Source organism: Ursus arctos, unplaced genomic scaffold (assembly GCF_023065955.2).
Source record: "Ursus arctos isolate Adak ecotype North America unplaced genomic scaffold, UrsArc2.0 scaffold_14, whole genome shotgun sequence".
NCBI classification, from domain to species: domain Eukaryota; kingdom Metazoa; phylum Chordata; class Mammalia; order Carnivora; family Ursidae; genus Ursus; species Ursus arctos.
Window position 1 is genome coordinate 17,242,809 of NW_026622808.1, and position 18,525 is coordinate 17,261,333.

General features: G+C 51.1%; 1 long non-coding RNA gene across 4 annotated transcripts; it reads right to left on the bottom strand.

Annotated features, from left to right (window-relative positions):
* Nucleotides 1–18,410, bottom strand: LOC113242910 (uncharacterized). Of its 4 annotated transcripts, none has more exons than XR_003312032.4 (7): nt 18,235–18,410; nt 17,591–17,724; nt 16,504–16,579; nt 15,587–15,714; nt 9,459–9,602; nt 4,432–4,548; nt 1–3,766 (listed from the first exon to the last, which is right to left on the bottom strand). It is a non-coding gene; the product is annotated as an uncharacterized LOC113242910 (long non-coding RNA). The 4 variants fall into 4 exon arrangements; XR_008959050.1 differs by having other exon boundaries at nt 15,587–15,734; XR_007191795.2 differs by having other exon boundaries at nt 15,587–15,748.
* Nucleotides 18,411–18,525: the final 115 nt, after the last annotated feature.

The following is an 18,525-nucleotide window of genomic DNA, read 5'->3' on the forward strand; positions in this document are numbered from 1 at the left end:
TTGGTTCATTACAATTTTCTTTTGTGTTTCACTGATTTTCGATAGTGTACCACTTTGATTCTCTTATTTCGTTTTCTGTATATGTTCTGTTGTTTTCTTACTACTTCCCTAGGCTTACAGTTAGTATTCTCAACTTGTGACTATCCAGTTTGAATTAACATAGCTTGGCTTCAACGGTATACAAAATTCTGCTCATACACAGCTGCATCCCTTCCCCTTTATATTGCTACTGCCACAAATTACATCTTGATACATTGTGTTCCCATTAACATACCTTCATAATTCTTGCTTTATGAACTTGTTTCTTAAATCACATATGGGGGGAAAAGGAGTTGCAAACCAAGAATACAATAATATTGGCTTTTATATTCACTTATGTGGTTACCTTTCCAGTGTTATTTCTTCATGTGGCTTTGAGTTGCTATCGAGTGTTCATTTCCGTCAGAAGGACTCCTTTTAGCATTTTTTTGAAGGGCGGGAATTAATAGCCACAAGGTCTCTTACCCTTTGTTTATCTGAGAGTATCTTAATTTCTCTTTCATTTCTGAAGGATAGTTTTACCAGATACAGAATGCGTGGTTGACAGGTTTTTTTCCTGTCATCACTTTAAATGCCTTTCACTGCTTTCTGGCCTCCGTGATATCCGATGAGAAATCAGCGGTTATTCTCATTGGCAATCCCTTGTATGTAACAAGTCACTTTTCTCTTGCTGCTTTAAAGGTTCTCTTTGTCTTTTTTTTAAATAAAAATTTATTTATTTATTTTAGAGGGGGGAGAGGCAGAGGGAGGGAGAAACTCAAGCAGACTCTGTGCTGAGCAGAGCCTGATCTCATGACCCTGACATCACGGCCGAAACCAAGAGTCAGACGCTTCACTGACTGTGCCTCCCAGGCGCCCCTTTGTCTTTATTTTTCAGAATTCAATTACAGTGTCTTGGTGTGGACCTCTTTGATTTTTTCTGCTTGGAATTTGTTGACCTTCTTGCATGTATAGATTCACGATTGTTACTAAATGTGGTAAGTATTCAGCCACTGTTTCTTTGAATAGTTTTTCTCTTTTTTTCTTCTGCCTCTGGGATGCCCGTTGTATGCTTGCTTATACTCTTGCCGCTGTCCCCAAAGGGCTCTCGGGTCCTGTTCATTTTTCTTCATTCTTTCCTCTTTTGGCTCCTCAACTGGATAATTTCAATTGACCCATTTTCAAGTTCAGTGGTTCTTTTGTTTGCCCACTGAAATCTTCTGTTGAAACTCTCCAGGGAAATTTTCATCTTGTCTTACTTTCCAGCTCCAGAATTTCTATTTGTTTCTTTCATATAATTTCTATTTCTTATTGACAGTCTCTATTTGATGAGACATCATTCTCCTGATTTCCCCTAGTTCTTTGTCTATGGTTCCCCCTAGCTTTTTGAGCATACTTAACCCAGTTGATTTAAAGTCTTCTTCAAGTCTAATGAGTGTGTGTCCTCAGGGATCACCTGTTAGTTTCTTATCTTCTGCAAAGATACCCTTCGCAGGGCCATACTCTTGTTTCTTGGCATGCTTCATTTTTGTTTTTGTTGAAAATTAGGCAATTTGGATATTACAATGTGGTAATTCTGTAAATCAGATCTGTCCCCGTCTGGGTTTGTTGTTGTTGTTTGCTGTGGGTTGCAGTTGTCTGAATGACTTTTCTAGAATATTTTAAAAACTGTATTTCTTGTTGTGTGTGGTCTCTGAAGTGTCAGTTCCTTTAGCTCCTCATCAGCAGTTGTTGGAAATTTCTTAAATGCCTGAAGGAAGGAGACAAAGAGGAGGAGGGGGAGGAGAAAGGAGAAAGAGGAAGAGAGCAGGATGGGAGGAAGGAAAGAGGAGAGGAGACAGAGCAACTTTCCTGATGTTTGCAGACTGACTCTGTGTTGGGGCACTCCTGTAACGACAAGCCAGGTTGTTCACAACTCTGCCTTAGCCTTCACTTCCTGCTCGGGGGGAGCCTAAAGATCAGCCAGAGGTGAACACTTAGGGGCTTCTAAAATCTTTTCTGAGCATGCATCCTGCCCCCAGCATGGGAGGATTTTCAAAGCCATTATTCCCCCAAGTAGCTCCTCTCCCAGTTTCTCCTCTCAGGCTCTCAGCATGTCTATTGTTTGTCCCAACTGTAATCTTTTCCCTCATGTGGCAGCACCTCGTTCACTGGCCTTTCAGCTGTACTCAAGGAATACCCTCTGCAGAGTCCCTTCCTGCTCTGAGAGAGTCACAACGTGGGCAAAACAGAGGCCAGTGCCTTGCATCATTCCTTCAAGGAACCCCTAGACAGGTCAAAACAGGCGCACATAATTCCTCAGGAACAAGGAATTTTGGTTTCCTTTTGTTTGGGGAGAGGAGATAACAAATTGCTCTATTCGAAGGAATGGTGCAAGTGAACGAAGTGAACTGGACGTTCTAACACAACTGAGAGAAGGGATGGTACATACACTACCTGGCATGGACGTCACTCCTGTAGCTGCAGGGAACCCCACCAATGGCTCAGCGGTCACCGCTGTCCCGGGGTGTCCTTGTCAAAAAGATACTCTGCCATGCAGGGGTTCTGGGGTCCCATCTTGTGCAAGCTGGTTACGTGATCGCCCAAGTCTTTGATGGATTTCACCCACTCGTTCAATGTAGTTACATGAATGACTTGGCCATTTTTGTCAATGGCTGCTTTGTATGAGTTCTGGTTGTGACTGATCACATTCTGGTCCAAGTGTAACCTATGCTCCAGCGTATCCAGCCTGCTCTCCCAGTCACCACAGTCTGCTTTCTTGCTATGCTGAGGGAAACTCAGCCACCTTGTGGGTCCTGCAAGTGCCATCAGTTTCTCAGCACGGTCCCTCTCCTTGTGAGCTTGGTGAGGAAAATCAGTGGCAACATTCCTCAAAGCCAATTCATCATGGTCCAAATAGAAAGATGTGGACAGGTAGATGCAGGAGGCACAGAGTTCCAAGTGGATCCAGTGGTTGATGGTTGCCTCCAGATCCTGGAGGTGGTCTGAGCCCACCTGCAAGGGGGACACAGTCGTCATGGCATGTGACTTAGGAGGGTGGTGGCCAGGCAGCACTGGAGTGGCAGTTGGTCCCTTGGAAATGTCCAAGGCACTGTGAGCTGCCGTCAGCATTCTTGGATTGGGACACATGAGTACCACGAACGCTTTTGAGAGCCTGTTCTCCGCCAGACCGTGTTCCAGAATGGGAGGCTAATAGTGAATGATACAAACAAAACCCCCTGGCCTCTCGAAGCTACATTCCAGGGTAGGGCTTCTCAGTCTCGGCACTGCTGACAGTAGGGGCTAGACACTTCTGTGTTGTCGAGGGCCACGCCGTGCACCACAGGACGCTGAGCAGCGTCCCCGGCCTCCACCCACCAGATGCCACTGGCATGGCTCTCTGGTTGTGACACCCCAAACTGTCCCCAGACAAAAATCCCCACTGGGAACCACTGCTCCACTGAGGAACTGGGGGATCCAAGTTTCCATCCTGGCTCACAGACCGTGTCACTGTATATGTGTATGTTTAAACCCCCGACCCTGTTTGACCCTGACCCCTTAGCAGCTGTAGTAACAACGAACGCAACCACCACTGTCGTCTGCTTGCAACATGCCGGGTCCTGTACCGAGGGGTTTTATATCCACTGATGTGAAACCGAGGCTCGGGCCGGTCAGTCCTGTGCCTAAGGAGTCAGGGCTGAGCTGCTAGGCCAGGCCTGCTTGACTGCAGAAGTCCGGCACCTCCTGACCGCTGGGCAATGTGGTGCTTCTGTTAAAAAGGAAGAGATGGGTAAACTGAGGAGTCTGAAAGCCCCATGGGGCCCCAGGCTGTACCCAAGTTGACAGCAGCAGGGCGTTGGGGCTGGGTGGCTGGGTGTCATGGTGCTTGGCCTGAAAGCAGCTACGCGTCTCTCCCCAGCTGACTCTGGAAGCCAGGGCCGTGGTGGGGGCTGGTCACCAGGCGTGTGTTTGGGTGCTGCAGGGCGGGGCTGTATCTGGAGGTGAGCTGCGGCTTCCTCCTGGGCTGCTAGTGCCAGCCGGTGTCAGGCAGCATGGGGGCAGGGCCTGGCCCTCCCGGCAAGGCCAGCTACCTCGTGGGGCTCAAGGGGTGGGACCTGCAGAGGGTTAGGGCGCGCTGGCTCAGGCCCAAAGCCGCTGGGGAGTCCTGTGACTGCCGAGTCTGGATGACAGGACTGATGGGTCACCGCCTGCACATGCGAGCTCCTGTGGGCTTCTAGCTGAGCGAGCCGTCCCTGCTCCTCCAGTATCACCCGGACAAGGAGGCCCGTGCTTCCCTCTACTTCCTTTGTACCCCATTTTCTCCTTTCTGCCCATCCCCAGCGGCAGATCTGGCCCTCAGGGTTTGAAAATGTAGGTTTTATTGTTATTCAGGTATAGTGAGGCTAAAAGAGCAGGAGACAGTTTGTTACTCACAATCCCAGGAGGAGGGGGACCGCACACCACGTGGGTCCACTCGAGGAAGAACCAGGGTCATTCAGGAGGCAGAGGGAGCGAGGCAGAGACGTGGGCAGGAGCCTTTTTTTGTGGTTTCTATGGGATGGAAAGGCAGGGTCAGCAGGCTCAGGACTGGCTAGTTTGAATAATCTCTGCGGGCTCTGGGGGGTAGGGGCAGGCCTAGTTGTCTGGCCCCTGGCCCTGGGGACATCAGGGCAAGGGGACATTGGCTCCTGGAGTATGGCAGCCTGCTAACGGGGCAGTCAGAGGAGGGGCTGTGGCAGAGAGCTGTGTGCTATCTCTAGGGATCAGTTAGCCCTGGGAGGGGCAGTCCCTCCCATGGCAGCAAGGCCCCAAGAGCTCAAAGCATCAGCGTATAGAAAATAAAAACCACAACTGACACATCCCTCACCTCTCTGCTCTCACCACCCATTCTTCCCTCTTGCCTGTTTCTGCGGCCACCCCGTTTGGCAGGGGATGAACACCTAGGGTGCCTCTCCAGTCTCCCCGACCTCCAGAAACCCGGCATCCCTGACCCCTCCTGCCGACTGTCCCCGTCACCTCTGGCTCCTGAACTCCTGCACTGTCCCCGTCACCTCTGGCTCCTGAACTCCTGCACTGGCTCCACGGAGCCTGACAGCGGCCTGAGGCCCCTCGTGGCTCCTGCTTTCCTTGGTTTCTGAGACACACCCGCTCTGGGTCCTTCTCCCCTCCTTTCCAGTCATCTCTGAGACAAGAGCATTTTCTCACGGTTCTGTCCTGGTCCCTTTCTCGGGGGTCAGGCTGAGGCCACACAACCTCCCCCCTTGGTATTTTTGCTGCTGATAAAGGGGCTTGAGGTGTCTTGGGCTACGTGGCCAACTGTGAACTTCTGAATGCAAAATTCACTTTTCCTTTAGTGTTGGCTAAAAAAATAAAAAATGTCTCCTCCTGGGGGCAGGGGTGACAAGAACTGGGCCCAGGACACCTTGAAGAACATGAGAAGCCTTTCCAAGTCTGCAAAGTGGAGCAAAGATTGGAGCTTTTTGGTCTTTTTATGTGTGACTTTCGGGGGCGTGGAGTGTGGAGAAAAGTGGTCCCTCTGTCTGCTTTATCTCGGTGTTCTCAGCTTCAGAACATCTGGTCCACCCAAGGCCTGAACCCCAATCTTCATACACTGAGTCCTCAGCATCTAGTGGGAGAGACACAGGCCTGTGGTACAGCTCAGCTCGTGCCCTAAGAGAGGCAGAGGCCAGCCGGACCGCCCAGTGCCGGCCACACCCCGGCCCGGGCTCCAGAGTGAACTGTCCTGAGTTCCCTGCAGCCGTGTAACAAATTACCTCAAGTACGGTGGCTAAAACAGCATGGATTTTTGATCTTTCGGTTCTGGAGGGCAGAAGTCCTAAAATCACGCTATTGGCTGGGCCAAGATCCTTCTGGAGGCCCTGTGGGCCATCTGTGTGTGTCTTCACCCCCTCCAGCTTCCAGGGTGGCCGGCGCTCCCTGGCGCGGCCTTCCTCGTCCTGCAAAGCCAGCAGTGGAGCGTCTTCCAGTCTCGCTCTGTGCCCCGCTTCTGTTGTCGCTTCCCTTCTCTGGCTCTGACCCTCCTGTCTCCCTGTCCTAGGACCCTTGTGAGGACGTTGGGCCACCGGGATCACCCAGGCTCATCTTTCATCTCCAGAGCCTTGACTTAACTACATCTGCCAAGTCCCTCCCACTATGGAAGCTGACATAGTCTCAGGTTCTGGGGATGAGGACATGGACACTGGGGGGGGGGGCGCATTATTTTGCCTGCCACAGCACCCACAGAATGCTTCTTGGGGGAAGTGATATGTGGACCCAGTTCTGGAAACCAGTGGGTGGGGATGGGTGTGGGGGAGAATTCCAGGCCCATGGAACAGGGCACATCAAACAGCAGGCTCCCTGAATACCTGACCCGGATGTGGTCTGAAGGCCCTTAACACCAGCCCAAGAACCCAGGCAAAGGAATCCCCTTTCCAGGCTTGGTTCTGTCAGGTGGGGGATTCTCACCTGGGCCGATTTTGCCCCCCAGCGGACACCTGGCAGTAACTGGTTGTCACAGCAGGGGCGAAGGGATGGCTAGAGAGGCTACTAAACGTCCTCCCCTCCTCCCCCATGAAGAATCCTCCACCCCAGAGGTCAGTGGGCTCAAGAGTGAGAAGCCCCGCTTCCAGCATAGCTACTAACAGCTGCTTCCTGGCCCTGTCTCTCCAAACCTGCAGGGACTCCCCCACATCCCCCTGGAGGGTGTCTGCTCAGTTTCACCCAGTCCTTTCTTGGGAAAAGCAGCTTTCAGTTCCTCCTGACCCTTGACCTGCCCTGGGTGCACTTGGGTGGGTTGAACACTCCTCACTGGGGAATTAAAAGCCCCAGGAAGATGGCTGGAAGAGCAGCCCTGCTTTCTCCTCACCCCACCCCACCCCACCCCGCCCTGCCCCGCCCCAGGCTGACCATTCTGGACTCTGGGTCCCCACACGGGGAAGATGAGGCAGATGGTATGCTAAGGACACTGGTCAATGGGCGGGGACTAAGCTAGCTCACTCACAAAGCATGGGGCAGCAGGGGACAGGACCCGCGACAGGAGGGGTGAGTTGGGGGCACCCCCCTCCAGCTCCTTGTTGCTGCTGCCCTGTGACAGCCATGTTGGCAACACCCCTAGCGTCGTCTGTGTGGTCACTGGGCTGGGGCAAGAGGGAGTGCCCACCTTGCTCACCAGCCGTGAAATGGACCCCAGGGTCGGTGGCCTGATTCATTGGTGGGGGTGACAGGGGCAGGCCGTGCCAGAATGTGACAAACCTGGGCTGGGGTTTTAGGGCTGCTGGTCCTCCCGGGAAGGGCCTGCTTCTTGCTCCTTCGGCCAGCAAACCCCTGACGCCTACTGGCTGCCAGGCCCTATGCTGGGCACGGGGGGTGATAAGACTCAGCCAGCCCCTCAGGGAGCCACAGCGACTGGGGAGAGCAGGGCTCGTGCTGGCGGCTGCTGAGGGTCTCATTATGGTTCTCATCGCAGCACCAAGCTCATCTGTGGGAAGAGGCTGGCTGCATTGCTGGGCGAAGGGACTGGAGATGTTGGCCAGGGGAAAGGAGGGAGGCAGGAGTCTAGGCAGAGCAAGGCCCCGTGCAGGGGCACAGAGGGAAGGACGAAGGAGAGCGTGTGTCCAGTGGGGCTTCCCTTGGTGTGAGCCCAGCAAACCCCTCGCTGCTGGGGGTAGGAGGGCTGCTCTGGGAAGACGGCCAGACCCCCCAGCTGCTCCTGGATCCCCTCTCCTGCTCCTGTGCCGGCTGTAGCTCATCTGGCCAGACTCTGTGGACGACCAGGGGGCCCCTCGCCAGGCTTGAGCCCCTGATGTATGGCTCTCCATCCTCCCACAGGGGCTCTAGGCCAGCCCCATCCACCAAAGAATCCTGCCTCCTTAACTGCGGAGGCTGGGCAGTGCCCATGGGCGTCAAGGGCCACCTGAGCTCCTCTGCCCACCCCTGCTGAAACCCAGCGGGCTTATCTAGGGGGACGGACCGAACTGTGTGACCCCTCCAAAATTCATGTGTCACAGCCCTAACCCGCAGGGCCTCGGAATGTGACTGTATTTGGAGGGAGGGCCTCTGAAGAGGTGATCAAGTTAAAATGAGGCCATTAGGGTGGGCCCTAATCCAATGACCGGTGTCCTTATAAAAAGGGGAAAATAGGACACAGATGCACACAGAAGGAAGACCGTGTGGGGACACGGGGAGAAGGTGGCCATCTGCAAGCCAAGGAGGGACGCCTCAGAAAGAATCAGCCCTGCCAGCACCTTGATGTTGGGGTCCTTGCCTCCAGAACAAACCATGAAGAAGTAATTTTTTTAAATAATAAAATGATTTTACTTAAAATGTACCTTCATATACATACAATAATATCAAACATTTATTTAGGGGTGCCTGGCTGGCTCAGTCGGTGGAGTATGTGACTCTTGAGATCTCGGGGTTGTGGGTTCGAGCCCCACGGTGGGTGTAGAGATTACTTAAAAATAAAATCTTTAAACAAACAAATAAGATACATTTATCTGATGCTCTCAATGTGAGAAAATAGATTTCTGTTGTTCCTAAACCACCCAGACTAGGCTGCTTTGTTACGGCAGCCAGAACAAACCAATCATCCAGGATAGACCTGAGTAAGACAGTAGCATACCGGGTGCTTAGGGATGTGGGGAGGGAACGAAGATCAAGACAGACCCTTTCTCCATGGCCTTGGTTTCTCCCCTTTCCCATGTAGACCTAGTGCTTTAACTGCATACTGAGGATGTCCCCTTCCTTCCAAACTCAACCATCTTAAGCCACTGGGCCCTGGCTGAATGGGGCAGTAAAAATAACACCCTAGGGGCGCCTGGGTGGCACAGCGGTTGGACGTCTGCCTTTGGCTCGGGGCGTGATCCCGGTGCTGTGGGATCGAGCCCCACATCAGGCTCCTCCCCTATGGGCCTGCTTCTTCCTCTCCCACTCCCCCTGCTTGTGTTCCCTCTCTCGCTGGCTGTCTCTATCCTGTCGAATAAATAAATAAATAAATAAATAAATAAATAAATAAATAAATAAATAAAAAAGAAATAACACCCTAGAGATGCCACTGTGAACCCATGACCCTTACCCTGCTGGGCTCTCCTTTTCCAGACTGGTCTATGTAAACCTTCTCCTCGGGCCCCTCCTCTTCCCTAGACACCCCCCCACCTCTTATCTGCATCCTACTTAGTCTTTCCTCCTGTCCATCCCCTTGGGGCTGAGGCTGGGGCCTGCCTCAGTGCTGGCCTGCACCCTCCCTTCCCCACTCTCCCCCGCATTCTCCCAGCCTCAGGTGGAGGGCTGTATGACACATAGGTGCCATTCTGTGCCCCACGCTGTTCTCTCACATGATGAGCTGTTTGCTCCCGTGGTCCCAACCCCTAGCCCTTCTCTGCCATCCTCTGGGAGTGTGTGACCTTGGGCCTACTTGATCCTTCTGTAAAATGGGCCTAACAGGCCCCAGCCCAGAGGCTTACCATGAGGACTGAACTGCAACCCCACATGAGGCGCCTGCGTGGCTCAGTCAGTTATGCATCCAACTCTTGATCTCAGCTCAGATCGTGATCTCAGGGTTGTGAGTTCAAGTCCTGCGTTGGACTCCATGCCGAGAGGGGAGCCCACTTAAAAAAATAATAATAAAAATTAAAAACTTTAAAAAAAGGAACTGCATACACACAGTGGTCAGCCTGGAGGCCGGGAGCCACTCTTATTCCATATGGTTGCAGGCCTCCTACCCATCTTTTCTAGTGGATGTGCAATTCATTAAAGCAGCCTCATCTCTGGGCGTTTTTTGTTTTTAAAGATTATTTATTTATTTATTCGACAGAGATAGAGACAGCCAGCAAGAGAGGGAACACAAGCAGGGGGAGTGGGAGAGGAAGAAGCAGGCTCATAACGGAGGAGCCTGATGTGGGGCTCGATCCCACAACGCCGGGATCACGCCCTGAGCCAAAGGCAGACGCTTAACCGCTGTGCCACCCAGGCGCCCCCCCCCCCTTTTTTTTTAAAGAATCTCTGGGCGTTTAGATCAGTGCCAAGCCGAAGGCAACTTGCTGGAGCCCGGAAGAAACATCCTCTGGCCAACAGCCCTTCCATGGGTGGCTCAGGGTAACTGTCAGTGCTACAGCCATGCGGACAGAGCATGAACCTTTCCTGTGTGGCAGGGATCTTTCATGGGTGTCTTTCCAGCTTCACGTGGCTGCCACCCCTGAGGAAAGTCAGTGCTGGGGCTGGTGGGGGGGGGCGGTTCTGGCAGGGTTGGAATGATCTACACCTTGACCAGCCCTTACTCTTGGGCCCCTTGGTAGACCCACTCTGAGGTTTGTTGACTCTCTCCCCCTGCAAACTGTCTGTTTCTGACCTTTGCTCCTTTGGCTCTTATCAATTTACGTGAGCTCTTAATAGACCGATAACACTTCGCTTATTCCTATCACACAACTTGCTCTCTTGCACACAGGCATGCCTGGGGCGCTCTGAGAAACGGGTGCTTTTGGATCTGTTTGGGAGCTGGGACGTTTGAAGATTTTGTGATATGGAGAGCATGGGTGTTGGGGGGGGGAGGCGGCGCAGGACCTGGTTAACGCAAACACCCATCCTGGGTGGTCCTGCCCCAGCACATCAGGGGCAGGTGGGCGGCACCTTGCACGCAGCCCACGGCATATAAGTGAGTCCCGGGCCTGCTTCCTGTGAATTGTCGGATGAAGAACGAGACTGGAGATGACTGCCTACCAATGACCGGCAAGCATGAAGCCTCCACCCCAGTTATAAAGAGTATTGGGGAAAACAGTCTGGTGGTTTCTCAAAACATTAAACATAGAGTTACCATAGGACCCTGCCATCCCACTCCTAGGTATCCACCCAAGAGAATGGAAAACATATGTTTGCATAAAAACTTGTCCGTGAACGTTCACAGCAGTGTTATTCACAATAGCCAAGAAGTGGGAAAAGCCCCCATGTCCATCACGTGGTGAATGGATAAAGAAAATGTGGTGTCGCCACATGGTGGAATTATTACTCAGCTGTGAAGTACCAATCCACACTCCAGCATGGATGGACCTTGATGACAGGATGCTCAAACGCAAAAGGCCACATGTGACGTGACTCCATTTACATTAAGTGACCAGAATAGGCAAATCCATGGGGTCAGGAAATACATTCGTGGTCGCCAGAGGCTGGGGAGTGACTGCTAACGGGCATGGGTTTCTTTCGCTCTGGGGTGAAGAAATGTTCTGGAATGAGACAGTGGTGATGTTTGCACAACTTTGCGAATATATGAGAAGTCCCTGAATTTTCACTTAAAAAAAAAACACACAACTTTCAAAAAGCAGCACTGCAGAAAGCCCCACAACCACACAGGAAATACTTAGGAGCCAAGCAAGAAAGAGAACTTGTATGCCACGAAAAGGAAACATCAGAAATCTTAAAAACGAAAACTAGAAGTGATGGTGGCTACTACAGAGTCAGCATAGGACTGAGGGTGACCAAGTGAGAACACCTAGAAGTGAAAGTGATCGCTACCGATAACCCTCCAGGACAACAGGGAAAGCCAGGCCACGCCATGACCCCCGGGGAACCAGAGCTGCAGGGCCTTTCCTAACCTTTGACCTCAAGAGAGATAAAACACTTGCCAGGAAGATACTGCAGTGGAATGGTTATGGGTCACTTGCAGAAAGATCATTCTGGAAAGCAAAATTTGCCCCGCTTGTCTAGGTCAGTGACCCATGTTATCTCAGGTGATGGCGTTCCAGGAGCCGGGTTTTTTTTTTTTTTTTTTTAGATTTTTATTTATGTGACAGAGAGACAGCCAGCGAAAGAGGGAACACAGCAGGAGAGTGGGAGAGGAAGAAGCGGGCTCCCAGAGGAGGAGCCCGATGTGGGACTTGATCCCGGAACGCTGGGATCACGCCCTGAGCCGAAGGCAGACGCTTAACGACTGCGCTACCCAGGCGCCCCTCAGGAGCCAGGGTTTTAAGAAGCGATTCAGGTGCCTGGGTGGCTCAGTCGGTAAAGCGGCTGACTCTTGATCTCAGCTCAGGTCTCGATCTCAGGGTCGTGAGTTCAAGCCCCGCGGAGCGGACTTAAAAAAAAAAAAAGGAAAAGGGGAGCCCTTCCTGCTCTCTGGGGTGTTAACCACTTTAGATGCTCTGCTCGGTGCCTGCTTTACGCGTGTCTCTGAGGTGGTGGTGCCACCTGCCTTTCACAAATAAGCAAACGGAGGCAGAGGGACCTTATGAGCACAGCGGTGCCTGAACCAAAGCCCTGCATTTCTGTGCCTCCTCCAAGGCCGGGTTCTTCGGGGCAGAAATGTGCACACGCAGGAACCAAGGTGACCCACACCTGGAAGGGGCCAGTCCCCTTGGCACAAGGACATGACCTCCAAACTGTGGTTAACCTGAAAATACATGCTCTTGCCTAAGGAAAAATAAATAAAGCTTCCTGTTTCTTGACACAACTGACCTATTGGGCACTTGAGATGGAATCAGATTGCAGCTGTAAAGCTCGTTGAGTGCCAGAAGGCTCTTTGGGCTTGTCCAGGCCCGCCCGGCTTCTGTCCTCCCAAAGAGCGTCTGCTTTCATGCCTCAGCTCTGTTTGGGAGCTGGTCGGTGAATGCTTGACAGTGAAACCCGTTTTTGTATCCCCAGAATTGCCCCCACCTATGTTTGGAGCCCTGGAAATGGTTCAAATGTCACGGCTTCCCCCCACGTCACTGGGTCTCATGAATCAGGGCACCTCCCTTTCCACATTTGACTGGTCACCGACGAGTTTACTGAGCCCACCTCGTCAACATCTGGAATCCTCCTCTCCATACCCAGCCCCCCATCCTCTGCCCCAGGCTGCCCACCCTTGCCTCTGGTTTCCTTCTTTCATATAAATAAATAAATAAGCAAAGTCAGTCTCTCATCTAAAATTCTCTTTGGCTACAAAACAAATTCTTTTACATGCTTGTTGCCTACGACAGGTGTATTAGTTCTCTGTGGCCGCTGTGACAAATGACAGCCCCCTTGGTGGCCTAAAACAACGCACATTTATTCTCCTATGGCCCCGGAGGTCAGAAGTGTGAAAGCAGTCTTACTAGGCTAAAATTAAGGTGTCAGCTGGGTTGTGGCCCTTCTGGGAGTGCTGGGAAGAAAACTGTTTCTGGACCTTCTCCAGCTTTCAGAGGCTGCCTGCGTCCTGTGGCTCATGGTCCCTCCTCCACCTACAAAGCCAGCAACGGGATCATCGGCCTCTGCTTCCGTCATCACAGCTTCTCTGACTCCTATCCTCCTGCTCCCCTCTTACAAGAACCTTGTGATTACATGTCCCATGCGGATCGTCCACGATAACCTCCCCCTCTTTGGATCTGTAACTTCATACCACCTGCAGAGTCCCCTCTGCCAGGTAAGGCCACGCAGCTGTAGGTGCCAGGAGATGAGGTCACGGACATCTTGGAGGGGCTGCTATTCTGCCCACCCTAACAGGATTCACACGCATTTTCTAAAACGGGCCTGACAGTAAATACTGTACGCTTTGTGGGCCATATGGTCTCTGCCACCAGGACTGGCTATGCAATTTTCAGGGCCTGACGTAAGATACAAACGAGGGGCCCCTTATTCCTAGATTATTATGAATTTCAAAATGGTGACAGAAGTGCAGCGCCCAGTGAGACTCCACAGCGTGCATGGCCAGGAAGCGGGCCCTGCCTGAGCAATCCTCCGCCACCGCCACTGCGGCTGGAAAGCCGCCATGGACCATATGCAGACGACAGGTGACGCTGTGGCGCTATCAAACTTGATGGGACACCTAAACTGTAACTGCCTCAGGTCACAAGATGCTATTCTGCTTCTGCTTTTGCTTTTGCTTTTAAGTAGGCTCCACGCCCGATGTGGGGTTTGAACTCAGGACCCTGAGATCAACAGTCCCGGCCTCCACCTACTGAGCCAGCCAGGGGATCTTCTTTGGTTATTCTTTCAACCACTTAAAAATGTAAACACCCGGACTGGATGCTTGGGTGGCTCCGCTGGTTAAGCGTCTGCGTTCGACTCAGGTCATGATCCCAGGGTCCTGGGATGGAGCCCCGCATCTGCTCCTTGCTCAGTGGGGAGCCTGCTTCTCCCTCTGCCTGCCGCTCCTCCTGCTTATGCTCTCTCCGACAAATAAATAAAATCTTAAAAAAAAATGTAAACATCAAGGGCGCCTGGATGGCTCAGTCGGTTAAGCTTCTGACTCTTGGTTTCGGCTCAGGTCATGATCTCGGGGTCGTGAGATCGAGCCCCAAGACGGGCTCCACACTGGACATAGAGCCTGTTTGGGATTCTCTCCCTCTCCCTCTGCCCCTCCCCACCCCCTCGTGCACTTGTGCTCTCTCTGTCAAGGAAAAAAAAAAAAAAAGAGTAAACCTCATTCTTACTCACAGGCTGTACAAAAAGAGGCATGGGCTTCATCGAGCTGTAATTTGCCGACTCCTGGTCTATGTGATAAGATCCCAACATCTCTGCCTGACTCTCCAGGGACCTTTGAAACTGGAGACAGACATCTCTCCAGTCCCACCTCACAATCTGCATCCAGTGCTCCTGATGGCTCCCGTTTCCTACCAGATCCCCTGGGACAAATCCGTGCCTACACTGCTCCTCCGGGCCTGTCCGTCCAGAAGCCCCACTCCCACCTGCTCCCATTGTATTCTGGCTTGGACACTGCACTCTTTGAGAGGCGGTGCTCTGTGCTTATCCCTTGTCACCCCGGCTGGATTTATGTGTCTATGTGTCCTCCTCTCCCTCGGGAAGTGATGTGCTCAAGGGCGGGAATGCGGGCTAAGTCATCTTTCTGTCTCCTGACCTCACAGGCCCTCAGAGGGACAGCAAGAACAACCTAGAATTTTGGTAGCTGGAGTGTACTCAGATTCTGACCCCTAAGAACTAAAACTATGCTTCTTACCAAAAACAAAAACAAAGCAACCCCCTCCCACCCCACCGCAAACCAAGAATTTCCTCTCTCAAATTCAGACCAAGAAAATAAAGATCTCTGAGACTAAACAGACCTGGGTTCCATTCCTTGTCCTTACTAGACAAGTGCCCTTGGACAAATCACCTCCCTTGCTCTTAAGACTGAGTCTCAATTCGCCGTGGTCCACCAGGCCCTGTGTGACTTGCCCCTTCCAATCCCATGAGTCTCCTCTCCTGCCCCTGTCTCCACCACTGGACTTTTCTCAGTCCCTAAGTGTGCCAGGCTCCTACCTGCCTCAGGGTATTGCAACCCCTGTTCTTTCTGCCTGAAACATTCTGCCTCCTCCCTTTGCCTGGTGACTTACCCTTCCTGCCTCAGCTGCAACCCCACTGACTTAGGAAGCCTTCCTGGCCACGCCAAAATGAGGTTCTCCTGCTACATGCTTTGCTGGCACTCTGAACTTCTGCAGATTGTAATTATTTTGTAATGATCGTAATTGTGTGATTTCTGATCACTATGAACAAGAATCAGATTTAATAAGCACTTCACACCACACTCTGTTCCAAAGGTTCTCAGAGTGAGTGAGTTCATCTAATTTTCCCAGTGTCCTCATGAAGTATTATAATCGCCCCCATTTCACAGATGGGGAAGGTAAAGCTCAGAGAGATTTACAAAACTTACCCAAGGTTGCACACCTCGTCAATGTTGGAGTTGTCCTCTGAAGCCCATCCCCACAGGTCGACTGTGACTTCCGTGAGGGCAGATGCCCCATCTGGCACGGTCATTGTTGTATCCCCAGGTTGGAGCACCTGCACCGGGCACACTGGGGCTGATTAAAAACCACTGATGACGTAAAAGAAACAACACCCCAGTAGCAATGAGCACTCTGAGTGCCCAGATCTTGCTTCCTAACACCACTCTCTAATAATTCTTTTATTAGGCGGGGAGAAATGGCTGATTCTAGGACTAGGGCAGGAAATATACGAGATGAGCCTGGAGCATCTTGTAATACCATAAAGCAAGGAAGCGCTCCCAAGAAAACAAAAAAACCCCAAACCAAACACACTGATGGGAGTGTGTCAAAGGGTCCCAGGAGCCAACTAAAAGAGCTCCCAATGGCCAAAGCTGGAATAATTTAAACAAAGCAAAGTCGTATTGGATTATAATCCAGAGTAGGAAATAAATACCCAGCGGCCACACTGTTATAATTAAATGATGGATAAGCTAATAAATCAGGGAGAGCAGAGAAATCTCCCACGCAGAAGAATTCCACATAATTTACATAGACATCTCACATAAGGAAGGGAACGTACATCTTCACTCTTTAGGTGTGTGCTGCACATAATGACCTCCTTCCAAAGTATGCGATACAGAAGGGGGAGGCAAGTAACTTTATAGTGGAGAAATCTGACAAATGCTACCTCAGCCCAGATCAAGGTCAACAGCAACAGGTATAGATAATGTTGGTCGTACGCACCCTTGACAGGAGGTGATGAGAGTCACACTTTACCTCTGGGGTTCTTCTTCCCCCCAAACCCATCATCCCAGTCTTATCAAACACCAGACAAATTCCAATAGAGGGGCATTCTACAAAATACCTGATCATTTCTTCTCAAAACCGTCAAGGTCATCAAAAACAAGGAAAGTCTGAGACTCCACCACAGCCAAGAGGAGCTTAAAGAAACAGGACAACGAAGTGAGTGGATCTTAAAAGTTCTCATCATGAAAGCAAAAAATATTTATAATTATGGGTGGTCATGGGTGTTAACTAAACTTATTGCACTAATTACCTTATAACACATACATATATCAAATCATTAGACTGTACATCGAAAACTAGCATGTGTTACATGTCAATTATATCTCAAAAAAAAAAAAAAGGGAGAGAGAGAGAGAGAGGGAGAGAGAGAGAGAGAACCAGGACAACTAAAAGTAATGTGGTATCCCGCATGGGATTCTGGAAGGGAAGAAGGACATTAAGTAAAAAAAAGGAAATCTAAATAAACTATGAACTTTGGTTCATAATGTATCAATATTGATTCATTAATTATAACAAATGTATCATACTAATGAAAGATGTTACTAATAGGAGAAACTGGGTGTGCAGAAAATCGTAACTCTGTACTTCCAAGTATTTCTGTAAATCTCAAATAATAGACAAAGTCTATTAAGGAGAACAACAACAAAGTACAGATGAATACATGAAGGACTTCATTCTTCACCATGGCAACGATTACAGCTCCCTTCTCACAGAGCTACTGTGAGGATTACACAGGAGAATGCACATAAAGTATTTAGCACGAAGTACACTCTGGATTCAGAGCACTGGCCACCATTCTACTAAATCTATGCCATCCACTATGGGAGCCACGAGCTCTACGTGACTAAATTTAAATTATGTAAAAATTAAGTACATTAAAAATTCAGTTCTTCTGTGGCACCAGCCACATGTCAAGTGCCCAAAAGCCACATGGAACGAGTGGCTACTAAATTAGAAGTGATGATAGAGAACATGCCCATCACTGCAGAAAGTCCTACCAGACAAACATGGCATTAAACAAATGGCATAATTACTTGCTCGATTCCTTCTGCAAATGCCATCTTCTCAACCTTCCCCACCTCCCTCTTTCAAACTGCAACCTCCACATTCCCCATACCCTTTCTCCAATTTACTTTTCTTCTCACCCATTTCCACCACTTGATGTGAAATCCACTTGATGTCTCTCTCTTCTGCCTCCCCATCTGGCACTGCGGGGTCCAAGGCAGTAGCCACGTGGTTGCTGAGTTCTTGAAATGTAGTCAGTCCAATTTGAGATGCACTGTGTAAGACATAGATTTCAGAGGAGGGGGGGGCTAAGAATGTAAAATATCTCATAACTCTTTATATTGATTACACGTAGAAATAACATTTTGGACATACTGAGTTAAATAAAACACATCACTAAGAGTAACATCACTTGTCTCTTTTAAACTTTTCTTTCCTTTAACACAGCTCCTAGAAAATTTAAATTATGCACCTAACATTTGTGGCTAACATTTTTGCCCGTTCGCTGCCCAATACAAGTGACTAGCATATAGTAGACGCTCAATAAAATTTTAATGACTTACTGCTAGGCTGCGCCTCCGGGAACCCGTTAGCTCCAACAGTCAACACTGATGTAAGGCACACCACGTCTCATGCTCCACCTCCTCACCATACCAGATAAGGAAACTGAGGCCCCGCGAGGTGACGTCAGCCACTTCCCAACGGCACGTAGTGCGGAAACGTCGGGGTCGGGATTCGAACCCGGGTCCCGTCCCCACAGCCCTGGCGCGTAGACCATTCCTACCTGTCAGGAGGCGGCGGCGGCGGGAAAGACAGGCGTGAGGCATACAGCATGCGCTCGCCAAGGGGCGCGGTTCGTCGGCCACCGCCTTCAGCCGGCCTCCGTGGGCAGGGCCCCAGCCGGCCCCCTCCGCGGCCATCGCCGGCCACCCGCGTCTCAGCCGGCCGCCGAGCCCTTCGCAGGCGGCGCCGGCCGGAAGTCCCGCCTCCGCCGCGCGCCCTGGGTCGCCAAGACAGGCACGTCGGCCAATGAGAAGCACACCGTGGCGGACGCCGGCCAATGGGCGCGCGCGCC